We start from the raw sequence: 15475 nt of genomic DNA, 5'->3' as shown, positions 1-15475 counted from the left end.
CACTGATTTGTTAATTCCAATAACAGTTTAATAAAAATACCAAATCATATAGCAAACCTCATTCTAATAGTTACATTTATAAGAATTTAACTAACCAATATTAGTAGTTTACAAAAATGTATTTATTCACTTATCTGCTATAACCCATTAGCTGAAATCATTGAGGTTGGTTAGCAGTTTGGTTATAGTTTTTTACTATAAGGAATATTATCTTATGTGGACAAGTCTTGCCAAAAAATACACTGATATACATGAAGAGGAATTACAAACTATTCCAAGTGTTGCCACTGTTTCATGTCATGTTTAATGTAATCAAAAATCTGCTCACCCCTTTCATTTCAAATGTGAATTTCAAAAATTTGGTATCTTGCATACTTAAGCAAAGTACTGAGGTTAAACTCTTTTCAACAAGCCATCCTTAAAGTTTTATTTCCAGTTAATTATTCTATTCCCAACTATGGATAGCGCCAAATGGTCCATCAATTTCCTGACTAAAATTTTAGCCATATTTGGTGTTAGCCATATTTAAATTCTGCATTGCTTGCAAAGCAAGTACGGTATAAAGAGCATGGGTGGAACTGGAGACCTTTGCATTCTGAAGACCAGTCAAGTTTGCTTGTGGTGAGACAAAACTTTAACTTCTTTTTCAACTGTGTGTAAAGTAATTCATTTAAAAACAGTTGCTAATATTTTTATAATGTAGTTTTTAGAAATGAAAAAGCATGGTTTTAATGTATAATATCTTCCTGTGTGTTTTACAGTTTCAGCCATTCATCAGAACTTGTGGCAGTGTGGTAAGTTAAACTAAAGATGCTAAATTAAACTGGACATTTTATGGGAAAAATGAACATACTTTTTTAATTCTGAAGACATTGATTAGCTTGCTCAGATGTCTTTGATTAAGGTTGAAGCTAAACTGTACAGGGAAGTGGCCCTTCAGGGCTGGATTTGAGGGACCCTGCTTTACAATGTCCTTGATTTTACTTACAGTAGAAAATTAGTGATCAAATGCCTGTAAATTTACCCTGTTTACCTATGGGTGTGACATTCTTTAAATTCCAGAAGTAAGCCACCACCATGAGTACAGACACAGAGATTGCCATTTACCGCCTGAGAAAGAGAGAACTGAGGCTCAGAACAAACCATTTGATGCCAAGTCTGCCTGCTATATGGCTGATGCCAAAGAGTTGTACCTCAAGGGAACAATCAATAGCAAAGAAGGTGGCAAAGCCACAGTTAGTAGTTATCAGTCAAATAAATTTTTACTTTGTTTATATAGTTTTTCTTTTTTACCCAACAAACATAAGGATACTGATAAACACAAGGCACATGCATTTTTACTTCTTGCGTAGGCTACTCAATCTATGGCAAATTTTTGTGAAGGAAGACAAGCATGTAAAGTTTATCTGGTTTTAACCTGAAGCCAAACACTGTCTGAAGGTTTCCTGAAGAACTGAAAAGCTCTTAAACCTATTGCCAATAAAGTCATGCAGATAGCAGATTTGAACAAAAAAAATCAAGTGCAAATACAAATACAAAAATAAGATGAGTAAAGAAAACAGGGTTCTTAATTTTAATAATCACCCTTTATTAAATATATGAACACAGAAACCCCCTGTTAACAGTTAATGTCACGTTTCCCATTCCATGACTAGTAAAATAATAGCCGCGTCGCGTCTATGACAACTCGAGGTAGGCCTATCGCACACCGGACGCGCACTTTCTCAGTTTATGGCCAGCAATATCATTATGTTTAAGGACATTATGGAATTGAGATAATGTCTGTACTATGTTATGATTATACTGTACAATTAAATACAATAGTTGCTGAGTCTGTCATCTGAACACTTTACCTCAGAGCGTCCGTTAACTGAATGCATTGAGAATATCACCTGAAAATCCGATAACATCAGCAATTTTCATTCAAGCAGCTGATTTCTGTAAATACATGTAAAATTAAATGTATATTGCAGCACAGGGTGAAATCATTTAGGATGATTTGAGACAAATATAATGTAAATTTAATATAAAAAGATGTAAATGGCGCTCTGTGTCGCGGCAGGATTTTGAACAAGGTCCTGAGCCGTTGCTGGGCACCGCCGGTGTGTGTACACCATAGACTGTAAAAGGTGTACTGTACACTCATACAGAATGTGTTCTAATTTTAAATACGTGGCGCTGCGCTTCTCGTCCGGTGTGCGACCATCTTTAATGTGCTGTTTTCTTTGATGAAGTCGAAGAACTCTTTTCTTGTTACTGGCAAGCTTACTTTTTTCGGTTGTGGACAGAGTGTTTCACTCTAGCTGCGCGAGCGCGGGCGAGCGCTGTGTCGTCTTCTTATTTGACAGGTGTTCGCGGGTGCAATACTGCCACTTGAGAGGTCAACCAGGTACTGGCGCTGTAGTATTTACGTGTCATGTTATCATAAGAGTCCTATTCATTTTAAACATTGTGGTTATTATCGCCAATACCGGTATGTCACACTCTAAATTAACACGATGTCGATATTTCATGCTTTGAATATCACGATTATCGTCAACACCGGTATATTGCGACACCCCTAATATATATATATATATATAGTCTATCTATTATCTGATTGATCAAATTCATAGGAGAGAACAGTAAAGGAGGATGACGTCTACCCAATGAACCCTCCCAAGTATGACAAGATTGAGGACATGGCCATGATGACCCATCTCAATGAAGCCTCTGTGCTGTATAACCTCAAAGAGCGTTATGCTGCATGGATGATCTACGTAAGTTCTGAAACAACAAACAAAAGCATTTAAGTTATTTTTGTCTGTGTTGTTGCAATCTGACCACGTTTCTGCTCATTTCAGACCTACTCTGGACTCTTCTGTGCAACTGTGAACCCCTACAAGTGGCTCCCAGTGTATGATTCAGAAGTGGTGTCTGCCTACAGAGGCAAAAAGCGTATGGAGGCCCCACCCCCACATCTTCTCTGTCTCTGACAACGCATATCAGTTTATGCTGACTGGTAAGATCTGATTTAGAAGATCTTAATTAAAGTTTTTTATAAAACAATTGCTAAAACATTATTACATTTTGAATTAACAGACAGAGAGAACCAGTCTGTCCTGATTACGTATGTATCAAGCCTTTAATTAGAGTTGTTGAAAATTTCCCACTTGTGGAACTTCCACATGTCTTATCATCTTCTGTCTTCTGATCTCTCATAAACCAGTGGTGAATCTGGTGCTGGAAAGACTGTGAACACCAAACGTGTCATCCAGTACTTTGCCACTGTTGCAGTGTCAGGTGGTGAAAAGAAGAAAGATCCCACTCCTGGCAAAATGCAGGTATGAGATATAAAACTACATACAGTACATATTGTTTTGAATGATGGTGATTTACACTTATCTCACATTATATGTGAATTTGTGAAATGCCTATAAATAGTGTTTAGTCATTACATAGAAAATAAATGAAAAAAAAAACTGAAAACCCTTCAAACATCACAGGGCTCTCTTGAGGACCAGATCATTGCTGCCAACTTGAGGCTTATGGTAATGCCAAGACTGTGAGAAATGACAACTCCTCTCGTTTTGTAAGTTAATTACTTCTTATTTACATGTAGTTCAATTAGTCAGTTGGTTTGGATTTTTCTATAAAGAGATTTTGTTTTATTGTTATCATTAATAATAATAATAATAATAATAATAATTTGTTATTTTCTTTTAAACAGGGTAAATTCATCAGAATTCACTTCGGCACCACTGGAAAACTGGCTAGTGCTAACATTGAGACATGTAGGTGGACATGATTTCATTGATTCATCCTGAACATTTGTCTTTATCTGTCACACGTCAAATGATCGCGACTCAAGTACATTGTCTCAATAGATCTGCTGGAGAAGTCTAGAGTGTCATTCCAGCTTCCAGATGACAGAGGCTACCACATCTTCTACCAGATGATGACCAACCATAAGCCAGAGCTGATTGGTAGGTGCACATATTTCATTAAATGTTTCAGATAATATTGTAAGATACTCTTTCATAAATGCTGTGTATTTTACAGACATGACGCTCATCACCACCAACCCCTATGACTTCCCCATGTGCAGTCAAGGTCAGATCACAGTGGCCAGCATTGATGATAAAGAGGAGCTGGATGCTACTGATGTGAGTCATTGCTATTTGAATATTGGCATATTCTAAATAAATATGGCAAATCATAGATTTTATTCTTCTCTGTGATTTACAGAGTGCTATTGACATTCTGGGCTTTAATAATGAGGAAAAGATGAGCATCTACAAGTTCACTGGAGCTGTGCTACATCATGGCAACATGAAGTTCAAGCAGAAGCAGCGTGAGGAGCAGGCTGAGCCTGATGGCACAGAGGGTGAGACTACATTGTACTAATGTGTGTCATAACATGCAGTGCTTTGAACTGAGAGATCCGTATTTCTTACTTCCTGCTCAGCTACTGTTCGGACGCTCTTGCTTACTGCTCCGCGCTTTGCTCTATCGCTTTTACATTTTATCTCCTATATTTTTATATTTTATTTCCTTTTATCACCTAATTTTAACTTCAGCAAACTGCACAGTGCTCAGACAACAAAGTTTGGATTACTACAAAAACGCAGAATTCTTTTACCCGACCAGCTTACATTCCGGGAAAGGAAAACACAACTGCCTACATTCATACGGATAAGAGAGAAAATGCCTCTTCAGGTTCAAGAATCTACTTGCTGCACTAACTGCCACAGACTTTTACAAAGGATTGCAGTTCTCGAAACAAAGTTACTTACGGGACCACCAAACCAGACGGAGCACACAACAGAGCTTCGTCATGGACACCCTCAGCATACCGGTGAGTCCCATGAAACTAGTGCTCCTCGACAGGTAGAGAAACAAGCCGATCGACTTACTAATCGATGGCACAAACAGGGAGCGAGACCCAAAGGCACTCGAGACATCAGATTGTCACGAGCATCACATATTGCCGCAGTAGCATCCTCTACCCCAGATACAGCTCTGACAAGGATTGCAAACACTGGTCTCCTACCACCGCCTATACATCTTGAGAACAGATTTGAAGTACTAATGAATGTAAATGAGGAATCCCCAAATGTGATGAATGTGATCGAACACAGACTGAATGGGCCAGTAGCTAACACTGATGCTAACTGGCGCTCAAGGTCGAGCAGACAGCGGCACTCAGCTCAGAGCGCAGCCGAACCCAGGACTCTGATAGTGGGGGACTCCATAATCAGAAACATTAGCGGCAGGGATACAACTATGTGCTGCCTTCCACAAGCAACAACTTCTGATGTAAACAGGGAACTTCAGAACATTCTGATGAAACATAAGACTGCAAATCGACTCATCATACATGTGGGGAAGAATGATATTCATAAAGAGCAGTCAGAACTCCTTAAGAAGGATTTCAATGAACTTTTTGAAACACTTAAAAGACTGAAAGTTCAAACATTCATCAGTGGACCTCTCCCAGCAAGAGGAACAAACAGGTTTTCACGGTTGCTTGGGCTAAATACATGGCTGCAAAAAACCTGCAATATAAACGGAGTAAACTTCATTGACAATTTCAATCTTTTCTGGAGTCAGAGACAACTTTTTCATCGGGATGGCCATCACCCAAACAAACTTGGTTCAAGAGTGTTAAAGGACAATATCTACTTCTCCATCAATCATCCTTCTGCAGTTTGTGCCAATCCACTCAATCTGAACGGCACACACACACCTGGACACAGTATGAATGACCACGGGACTTCACTTCAGCAGCAAAATGGACATGCGGTTGACATATCACACAAGGACAATGATAACACCACTCCGCCACAACAACCTCTGCTCACGGACACAATCTCAGCTGAGCCCTGCCCACAGAGAGACTTGTCAGAACTGCTTGAAGATTCAGCACCCAAGGACAACTTCCTGGAAAACAGCCAGGGAAGCCAGGACAGCATATCACAACCTCCTATAACACCAGAGCAACAGCCCCTTTCACCAGACACTTTTTCCCTCTCTCCAGCATCGCCACTACTGTGCTTCTCACAGAAAATGGAAGAACTGGTGCATGCTGGAACCAGACTATCCCACTCTTTTGCTGCAAGCCCCCAGATACCAACCAAAAAACGACAGGCACCATTACCACCAAAGCCTGCAGGCCCAGCTCGCCCTCCCCCTCCTGTGAGAGTTCTTCGGCCTCTGCCACAACGCCAGGGCCCACACCCTCCTCCATCTACTCGAGGTGAACCAAAAACAACTGATACCAGCTCTCAGTGATGTGTTTTGGGTCCCCGCTCTGATAACAGTAACTTTCTCAAATGTTTACAGAACAAGCGGGAACCCAGTGTGCCTGTATCTTTCTCTATTGCTGTTTTATTACAAGATAGAAAATCTAAGGCCTTCAGTAGCCGTGCAGCAAACCTAACTAATCTGGTGCCTATTACACGTCAAAGTAAGATTGATGTGGGGACAAAAAGTAAGACTGTTAAGTTAGCACTTTTAAACATTCGTTCACTTAAAAATAAATCACTTCTAGTCAACGATTTAATAACCACAAACAACCTGGATTTTATGCTTCTAAATGAAACCTGGCTAGAAGCCAGCTGCAGTGCAACAATCCTCAATGAAGCAGCCCCTCCTAACTTTACTTTTATGAGTGTCTGCAGAGCTGTTAAGAGAGGTGGGGGTCTAGCTGCTCTTTTTAAAGATATCTATCAATGTAAGCAAATATCATTTGGGAATTACCCTTCTTTCGAATATCTGGGTATTGTGTTGAAAGGTGCTCCACGCATTTTACTTATCATTATTTACAGGCCTCCAAAATACTCTCCAGCCTTCGCTGAGGACTTTACAGAACTGTTATCAACAATTACCTCAGAGTTTGACTGTTTTGCCATTGCAGGAGATTTTAACATTCACATAGATAGTGCAGAGAACAATATGGCAAAAGAAATCAAAACTGTTTTAAAAACTTTTGATCTGACTCAGCATATACATGGACCCACACACAATCGTGGACACACTCTAGATTTACTTATCAGTAAGGGTCTAAACATTTCATTAATTGTTATTAAGGATGTAGCACTGTCTGATCATTTCTGTATTTTCTTTGATATATTGATCTCTCCTGCCATTGAAGCTAGATCTGTGTCTGTCAAGAAGAGATGCTTAAATGAGAACACTAGTGTACTATTTATGAAGGCTATATCCTTAACACCAAACATATCTGCAGACTCTGTTGATTTTCTCCTTGATTCTTTTAACTCAAAAGTTAAAGGTATAATTGATGATATTGCTCCTGTGAAAGTCAGGAAGAAGAGTGGCAGACAAAAAGCACCTTGGAGAAACTCAACAGCAGTGCAAACTATGAAAAGACAATGCAGAAAAGCAGAGCGCATGTGGCGGAAGACTAAACTTGTAGTCCATTATAACATCTACAAAGATAGCCTTCATGCTTTCAATATGGAACTAGGTAAAGCTAGACAGACTTTCTTCTCAAATATGATAAACAGCAATTTAAACAACACACGCACTCTTTTTGCTACTGTAGAGAGACTGACAAACCCTCCAAGCCAGATTCCCAGTGAAATGCTCTCAGAGAACAAGTGCAGTGAGTTTGCTTCTTTCTTCTCTGAGAAAATCAGTAATATCAGAAAGGTGATCAGCACATCCTTGAGTTGCACTGAGGTCAGACAGATCAAACCACCTGAGAAATTAGTTACTATGTATGATTTCAAAGAAATTGATGGCAAAATTTTGGAAGAAACTGTACAGCACCTTAAAACATCAACATGCGCTCTTGACACACTTCCCACATCATTTTTCAAAAGTGTGTTAAACAGTTTAGAAGCAGATCTTCTAGAAGTGGTAAATGTCTCACTTCGCTCTGGGAGTTTTCCAAACTCCCTGAAAACTGCAGTTGTCAAGCCCCTCCTGAAAAAGAGCAATCTGGATAAGACCATATTAAGCAACTATAGGCCGATCTCAAATCTTCCTTTCATAGGCAAGATCATTGAAAAAGTTGTCTTCAATCAGCTGAACAAATTCTTGAGCTTGAATGGATCCTTTGACAATTTTCAGTCTGGTTTCCGACCGCACCACAGCACAGAGACAGCGCTCATAAAGATAATAAACGATATTCGCTTAAATACTGATTCAGGCAAATTATCAGTGCTGGTATTACTTGACCTTAGTGCTGCATTTGACACTGTCGATCATAACATACTTCTTGACAGGCTGGAAAACTGGGTGGGGCTTTCTGGGATAGTCCTAAAATGGTTCAGGTCATACTTAGATGGGAGAGGTTATTATGTGAGTATAGGAGATCATAAGTCTGAGTGGACATCCATGACATGCGGAGTCCCTCAAGGCTCGATTCTTGCGCCACTCCTGTTCAACCTGTATATGCTCCCAATGAGCCAAATAATGAGAAAGAACCAAATTGCTTACCACAGCTATGCAGACGACACACAGCTCTACTTAGCCCTATCGCCTAACGATTACAGCCCAATTGACTCCCTGTGCCAATGCATTGACGAAGTCAACAGTTGGATGTGTCAAAACTTTCTTCAGTTAAACAAAGACAAAACTGAAGTCATTGCGTTCGGAAACAAAGATGAAGTTCTCAAGGTGAACGCATACCTTCACTCTAGGGGTCAAACAACTAAAAATCAAGTCAGGAATCTCGGTGTGTCACTAGAGTCAGACCTTAGTTTCAGTAGTCATGTCAAAGCAATAACTAAATCAGCATACTATCATCTGAAAAATATTGCAAGAATTAGATGCTTTGTTTCCAGACAAGACTTAGAGAAACTTGTGCATGCTTTCATCACCAGCAGGGTGGATTATTGTAATGGACTCCTCACTGGCCTTCCCAAAAAGACCATAAGACAGTTGCAGCTCATACAGAACGCTGCTGCCAGGATTCTGAGCAGAACCAGAAAATATGAACACATCACACCAGTCCTCAGGTCTTTACACTGGCTCCCAGTTAAATTTAGGATTGATTTTAAAGTATTACTACTGGTATTTAAATCATTCAATGGCCTAGGACCTCAATACATTGCAGATATGCTCACTGAATATAAACCCAACAGATCACTCAGATCATTAGGATCATATCAGCTAGAGATACCAAGGGTTCACTCTAAGCATGGCGAGTCTGCTTTTAGCTATTATGCCAGCCGCAGCTGGAACCAGCTTCCAGAAGAGATCAGATGTGCTCCTACTGTAGTCACTTTCAAATCCAGACTCAAAACACTTCTGTTTAGCTATGCATTTACTGAATGAGCACTGTGCCACTGTTCGTCCGAATGTTTGTACTGTATTTTATTCTATTTTTCTAAACTGTTTTAATTATTCTTATTTCTTTTATTATTTTAATTTCTTCTATGTAAAGCACTTTGAATTGCCATTGTGTATGAAATGTGCTATATAAATAAACTTGCCTTGCCTTGCCTTGCCTTGCCTTTCTATTTTCACAAAGAAAATGGTGGTTTTCATTTAGTTTTCAAGACAAGAAAAGGGATGGATTTTTTTTTGCAACTGTTTGCAGAGGCTGACAAAGTTGGCTACCTTCTAGGTTTGAACTCTGCTGATATGCTGAAGACTTTGTGCTACCCCAGAGTCAAAGTCGGAAATGAGTTTGTGACCAAAGGCCATACCGTGCCACAGGTATAGTAACATTTCCAGCATGCCATCTGTTTAACCTAAAATTCTGGGTAATTATTGCAGAAGTAGAATAATATCCACTCTATTCTATGTACAGGTGTACAACTCTGTTAGCGCCTTGGCCAAATCTATCTATGAGAGGATGTTCTTGTGGATGGTCATTTGTATCAACCAGATGTTGGACACAAAACAACAAATAAACTTCTTCATTGGTGTGCTGGATATTGCTGGCTTTGAGATCTTTGATGTAAGAATGATTCTTTTATCTCTTTTTATGGTAAATTAAATCATATTCAGAAGTCATTAAATGTTTCTGTTATTTCTTCCAACAGCATGGAGCAGCTGTGTATCAACTTCACCAATGAGAAACTGCAACAGTTTTTCAACCACCACATGTTTGTGCTGGAGCAAGAAGAGTACAAGAAGGGTACAAGAAGGAGGGCATTATTTGGGAGTTCATTGACTTCGGCATGGACTTGGCCGCTTGCATTGAGCTCACTGAGAAGGTTTTTACCGGTTTTTGAACGTATTCATTTCCATGGTCCATTCTCAAAATCTAAAGATGAAAAACCGCACTCTCAGGTTCTATTTTCATACATTTATTATTACTATGTCCTCACAAACGCGTTTCGGCCTAAGCCATCAAGTTGATGGCTTAGGCCGAAACGCGTTTGTGAGGACATAGTAATAATAAATGTATGAAAATAGAACCTGAGAGTGCGGTTTTTCATCTTTACTTTTGATAAACGTTTTTTATTACTCGCACCCATAAACTATTTTGCGAGTTGAGCGCGCCTGCTCTTAATACCATTCTCAAAATCTAACATTTTTAGTAATGAAACAACATTCTTTTTTAAACAGCCCATGGGTATCTTCTCCATCCTTGAAGAGGAGTGCATGTTCCCCAAGGCTACAGACACTTCCTTCAAGAACAAGCTGTATGATCAGCATCTTGGCAAGAACCAAGCTTTCCAGAAACCAAAGCCTGCCAAAGGCAAGGCTGAAGCCCACTTCTCCCTGGTTCACTACGCTGGAACTGTGGACTACAACATTTCTGGCTGGCTGGACAAGAACAAGGATCCACTGAATGATTCTGTTGTGCAGCTGTACCAGAAGTCTTCTGTCAAACTGCTGGCTACTCTCTACCCACCTGTTGTTGAGGGTAAACAACTGACGTGTTAAAATTATTATGTACATAATTTTAACCAAACTTTGATTCAGGGTTGCGGTCTTTTCTTGTTATTACTTTATATGTGTTATTTTGTCTCTTTATCTGAATAGAGACTGGTGGCGGCAAGAAGGGAGGCAAGAAGAAGGGTGGCTCCATGCAGACTGTGTCTTCTCAGTTCAGAGTATGTGTTTGTTAGAGAGCAAATGTGAATAATGATGCAATTAAAGGAAATTAAGAAGCAGTGACTGTACATCACCTTACTTGAGTCTAGATCAGAGAAATCAACAACTGAGAGAATGTGAGAAAGAATGCTAAATCTTTTCATGATTAAACAGGAAAACTTGGGCAAGCTCATGACAAACTTGAGGAGCACCCACCCTCACTTTGTGCGTTGTCTGATTCCCAATGAGTCCAAGACTCCAGGTAAAGTAATAAAGGACTCACAGATATTCTCATTTTGACACAATATTTAATGTTAATGTATTTAATAATGCTAATGTTAATTTACCAAGCTCATGATGTAAATTATAGGTCTCATGGATAACTTCCTGGTTATCCACCAGCTGAGGTGTAACGGTGTATTGGAGGGTATCAGAATCTGCAGAAAGGGTTTTCCCAGCAGAATCCTCTATGGTGACTTCAAACAGAGGTATAAATGACACCACATGAAAATACCATTTCCTGTTGGAGACTCTTTATTAGAAAATATAAAGCATTTTGATAAATCACCCCATCTTCCATAGATACAAGGTGCTGAATGCCAGTGTTATCCCAGAGGGACAGTTTATGGATAACAAGAAGGCCAGTGAGAAACTCCTGGGATCCATCGACGTGAATCATGACGACTACAGATTTGGAACCACAAAGGTTAATATTCAGCTTTACAACTTTCAAAGATTCAGTTATCATTGTCATTTAGCTTATACGGGTAAATCAATATATTTTAATTTACTGTTTTACATGAATTCAGGTGTTCTTCAAAGCTGGTCTTCTGGGAACTCTTGAGGAGATGCGTGATGAGAAACTGGCTGCTCTGGTCACAATGACTCAGGCTCTCTGCCGTGGTTACCTGATGAGGAGGGAGTTTGTGAAAATGACGGCGAGGAGGTGAGGAATGTTCTCAAACTCTCTGATTTAACTATTTCAGTTAGAATAAAGCTTTCTCAGTTGGAAATTGCACAACAATGATTCATAACGCGCATTAATTTACAGTGTTAATAGGTTATCAATAAAAGTATTTTTCTGTCCATGCAAGCCCATCTTCTTGTCAAATAGGCTTTTAAATGTATTTAAAGCTACACTGTGTAGGATTTTCTCCCATCTAGCGGTGAAATTGTTAATGACTAACAACTGAATATTACTTTCTAGCCCCTCCCATTCCGAGGGCTTTTTAACTCCTACGGTGGCCGTATTATTTCAAATCTGCCGGCAGTTGCGAGTAATCTCCCCCTCGCATTCGTCACGGTGCCACTGAGTGTAAAAACGCGGAAGGCGAAGCTTGAATTTCCAGGTATGTCCCTCTTTGGCTAATGTATTTTCAAGATGGAGGCGCAACATGGCTGCCGCCATTCGAGCAACTCGCTCGTATGTATTCTAAATGGCAGATTCTACGCTTACGAGAATACTTGATTAGTTGGTAGAAGTAATTACACATTAATGAGCACATATCATTTTGAAAGAACAAAGTGTTTTTTGCTAAGAATCAACTTAAAAAATTACACAGTGTAGCTTTAAAAATACTCTATACAAATATTTTTGACCCATAAATTGAAGGAAATATTTTTATTGACTGGTTTAAAAACAAGTCCATTTACCAATAATTCTGCATTTATCTAAATTGTTTCATTAGGTATGCAATTTACACCCTTCAATACAACATCTGCTCATTAATGAATGTCAAACACTGGCCATGGATGAAGGTTTATTACAAGATTAAGCCTCTGCTGAAGAGTGCCGAGACTGAGAAGGAGCTGGCAACCATGAAAGAGGACTTTGCAAAATGCAAAGAAGATCTTGCCAAGGCTGAAGCCAAACAGAAGGAGCTTGAAGAGAAAATGGTAGCACTGCTGCAAGAGAAAAATGATCTGCAGCTGCAAGTAGCATCTGTGAGTATTCTTGAATTTATTTAATTGAATTTAGGCTCCATTAAATTGAGCAATGTTGTTTCCAATGATATAGCAACCTGTTATTAACAGGAATCTGAGAATCTCTCAGATGCTGAGGAGAGGTGTGAGGGTCTGATCAAAAGCAAAATCCAGCTTGAAGCTAAACTCAAAGAGACAACTGAGAGACTGGAGGATGAGGAAGAAATCAATGCTGAACTGACAGCCAAGAAGAGGAAACTGGAGGATGAGTGCTCTGAGCTGAAGAAAGACATTGATGACCTGGAGCTCACCTTGGCTAAAGTGGAGAAGGAGAAACATGCCACTGAGAATAAGGTTGGAGATTGAGTTGGTTTAAGATTAGACTTAATCTCTGTCTTATATGTTTATGTAGAATATAAATTGTAAAATATAAGCTTATTTAAAACAAAAACAAAAATCACAGAGGTCAAGAACTTGACTGAGGAAATGGCAGCTCAGGATGAGAGCATTGCCAAGCTTACGAAGGAGAAGAAAGCCCTCCAAGAGGCACATCAGCAGACACTGGATGATCTTCAGGCCGAGGAGGACAAAGTCAACACCCTGACCAAATCCAAGACAAAGCTTGAGCAGCAAGTTGATGGTGTGAGTTGATTATGCAAACATGTTATTAATTAACTGTGTTTTCTGCTGTAAACATATTTTATATATCATTGTCCTGTAGCTTGAGGGTTCCCTTGAACAAGAGAAGAAGCTCCGCATGGACCTGGAGAGAGCCAAAAGAAAGCTTGAAGGAGACCTGAAATTAGCTCAAGAGTCCATCATGGATCTAGAGAATGACAAGCAGCAATCTGACGAGAAGCTGAAGAGGTAGGAATTCTTTGCAAATTCTTATAAAAAATAATGGTTTTCATTCATTTCAGATCATTCATTGTTTTCTCATTTTACACACAGAAAAGACTTTGAAACAAGTCAGTTGCTCAGCAAGATAGAAGATGAACAATCTCTGGGTGCTCAACACCAGAAGAAGATCAAGGAGCTTCAGGTATTTTGAGATTTTTTCAAACATTACGATCATTGTGATCAGATCACTAAGAATCTAATGAACTATTTTTCCACCATAGGCTCGCATTGAGGAACTTGAGGAAGAGATCGAGGCAGAACGTGCTGCTCGTGCCAAGGTTGAGAAGCAGAGAGCTGATCTCTCCAGGGAACTTGAGGAGATCAGTGAGAGGCTTGAGGAGGCTGGAGGAGCCACTGCTGCTCAGATCAAGATGAATAAGAAGCGTGAAGCTGAATTCCAGAAGCTGCGTCGTGATCTTGAAGAGTCCACCCTCCAGCATGAAGCTACTGCTGCTGCCCTCCGCAAGAAGCAGGCAGACAGTGTGGCCGAGCTGGGAGAGCAAATCGACAACCTGCAGCGTGTCAAGCAGAAGCTTGAGAAAGAGAAGAGTGAATACAAAATGGAAATTGATGATCTTTCCAGCAACATGGAGGCTGTTGCCAAAGCAAAGGTTTGAGAACTGTTTCTAAAATATTTTTAAGGAAATATATAAAATTTGGTTTAGATTATTCGAAACGAGTCAAATGTGTTTACAGGCTAATCTTGAGAAGATGTGCCGCACACTTGAGGACCAACTTAGTGAAATTAAGTCCAAGAATGACGAGAACCTTCGGCAGATAAATGACCTCAGTGCTCAAAGAGCAAGACTTCAAACTGAGAATGGTGGCAAAATATCTCAAAAATATAAATATATATTTAATTTCCTCCACTAACAAATTACTTATATAAACACAAACCTATAGTGGCAAAATTGGTTACACACTGGCATTGGCACACATTAAAGAGAATGTTGGATATGCAACTTTTCTGAAAGGATTTTAAGCATGTTGTGGTTTAGTGAGATACAGTCAAACATAAACTAGACTGATAGCAGTGCACTAAACCCCTCTGCAATTAGTTTATCGACTGTAAAGAATTGGCACTACTGTCATAAAAACAGTTTTTCTTCCCTCCATTAATATCAATATAAACCATTTTCCTCACCATCATTACATCTTACAAATGTTTTTGTAAATGTAAATCTCAATAGGTGAGTTTGGGCGTCAGTTGGAGGAAAAGGAGGCTCTGGTTTCTCAGCTCACCAGAGGCAAACAAGCTTTCACTCAGCAAATTGAGGAGCTAAAGAGGCAGATTGAAGAGGAGGTTAAGGTAATACAGCATAATTAATACATGCACATACTTGTCAATTACTTTACTGCAGAGACAATCTAATATTATGTGACTTTGTCTCCTAGGCTAAGAACGCACTGGCCCATGCTGTGCAATCAGCCCGTCATGACTGCGACCTGCTCCGTGAGCAGTTTGAGGAAGAGCAGGAGGCAAAGGCTGAGCTGCAGCGGGGAATGTCAAAGGCCAACAGTGAGGTTGCTCAGTGGAGAACCAAATATGAAACTGATGCCATCCAGCGCACGGAGGAGCTTGAAAAGACCAAGTATGTATATTATTATATAATATTCCCGATTCTCACAACTATTTTATAGATTGGAATTCAAA

The 15475-nt window shown here is 39.6% G+C and overlaps 1 pseudogene across 1 annotated transcript; it reads left to right on the top strand.

Annotated features, from left to right (window-relative positions):
- Positions 1 to 2621: 2621 nt before the first annotated feature.
- Positions 2622 to 15344, top strand: LOC311082880 (myosin-4-like; annotated as a pseudogene). The gene is made up of 26 exons (XR_014609590.1): positions 2622 to 2759; positions 2844 to 3001; positions 3082 to 3109; positions 3209 to 3323; positions 3486 to 3571; positions 3710 to 3773; positions 3867 to 3965; positions 4042 to 4145; positions 4228 to 4366; positions 9551 to 9669; positions 9764 to 9913; positions 9991 to 10172; positions 10528 to 10828; positions 10948 to 11018; positions 11173 to 11260; positions 11369 to 11486; positions 11581 to 11704; positions 11808 to 11944; positions 12687 to 12942; positions 13033 to 13275; positions 13387 to 13563; positions 13643 to 13788; positions 13873 to 13963; positions 14043 to 14432; positions 15012 to 15130; positions 15217 to 15344. The product of XR_014609590.1 is annotated as a myosin-4-like (transcript).
- The last annotated feature ends 131 nt before the right edge of the window (positions 15345 to 15475 follow it).

Source organism: Abramis brama, assembly GCF_963993115.1.
Source record: "Abramis brama genome assembly, chromosome: 5".
NCBI classification, from domain to species: domain Eukaryota; kingdom Metazoa; phylum Chordata; class Actinopteri; order Cypriniformes; family Leuciscidae; genus Abramis; species Abramis brama.
This window is presented reverse-complemented; position numbering and strand designations above follow the sequence as displayed.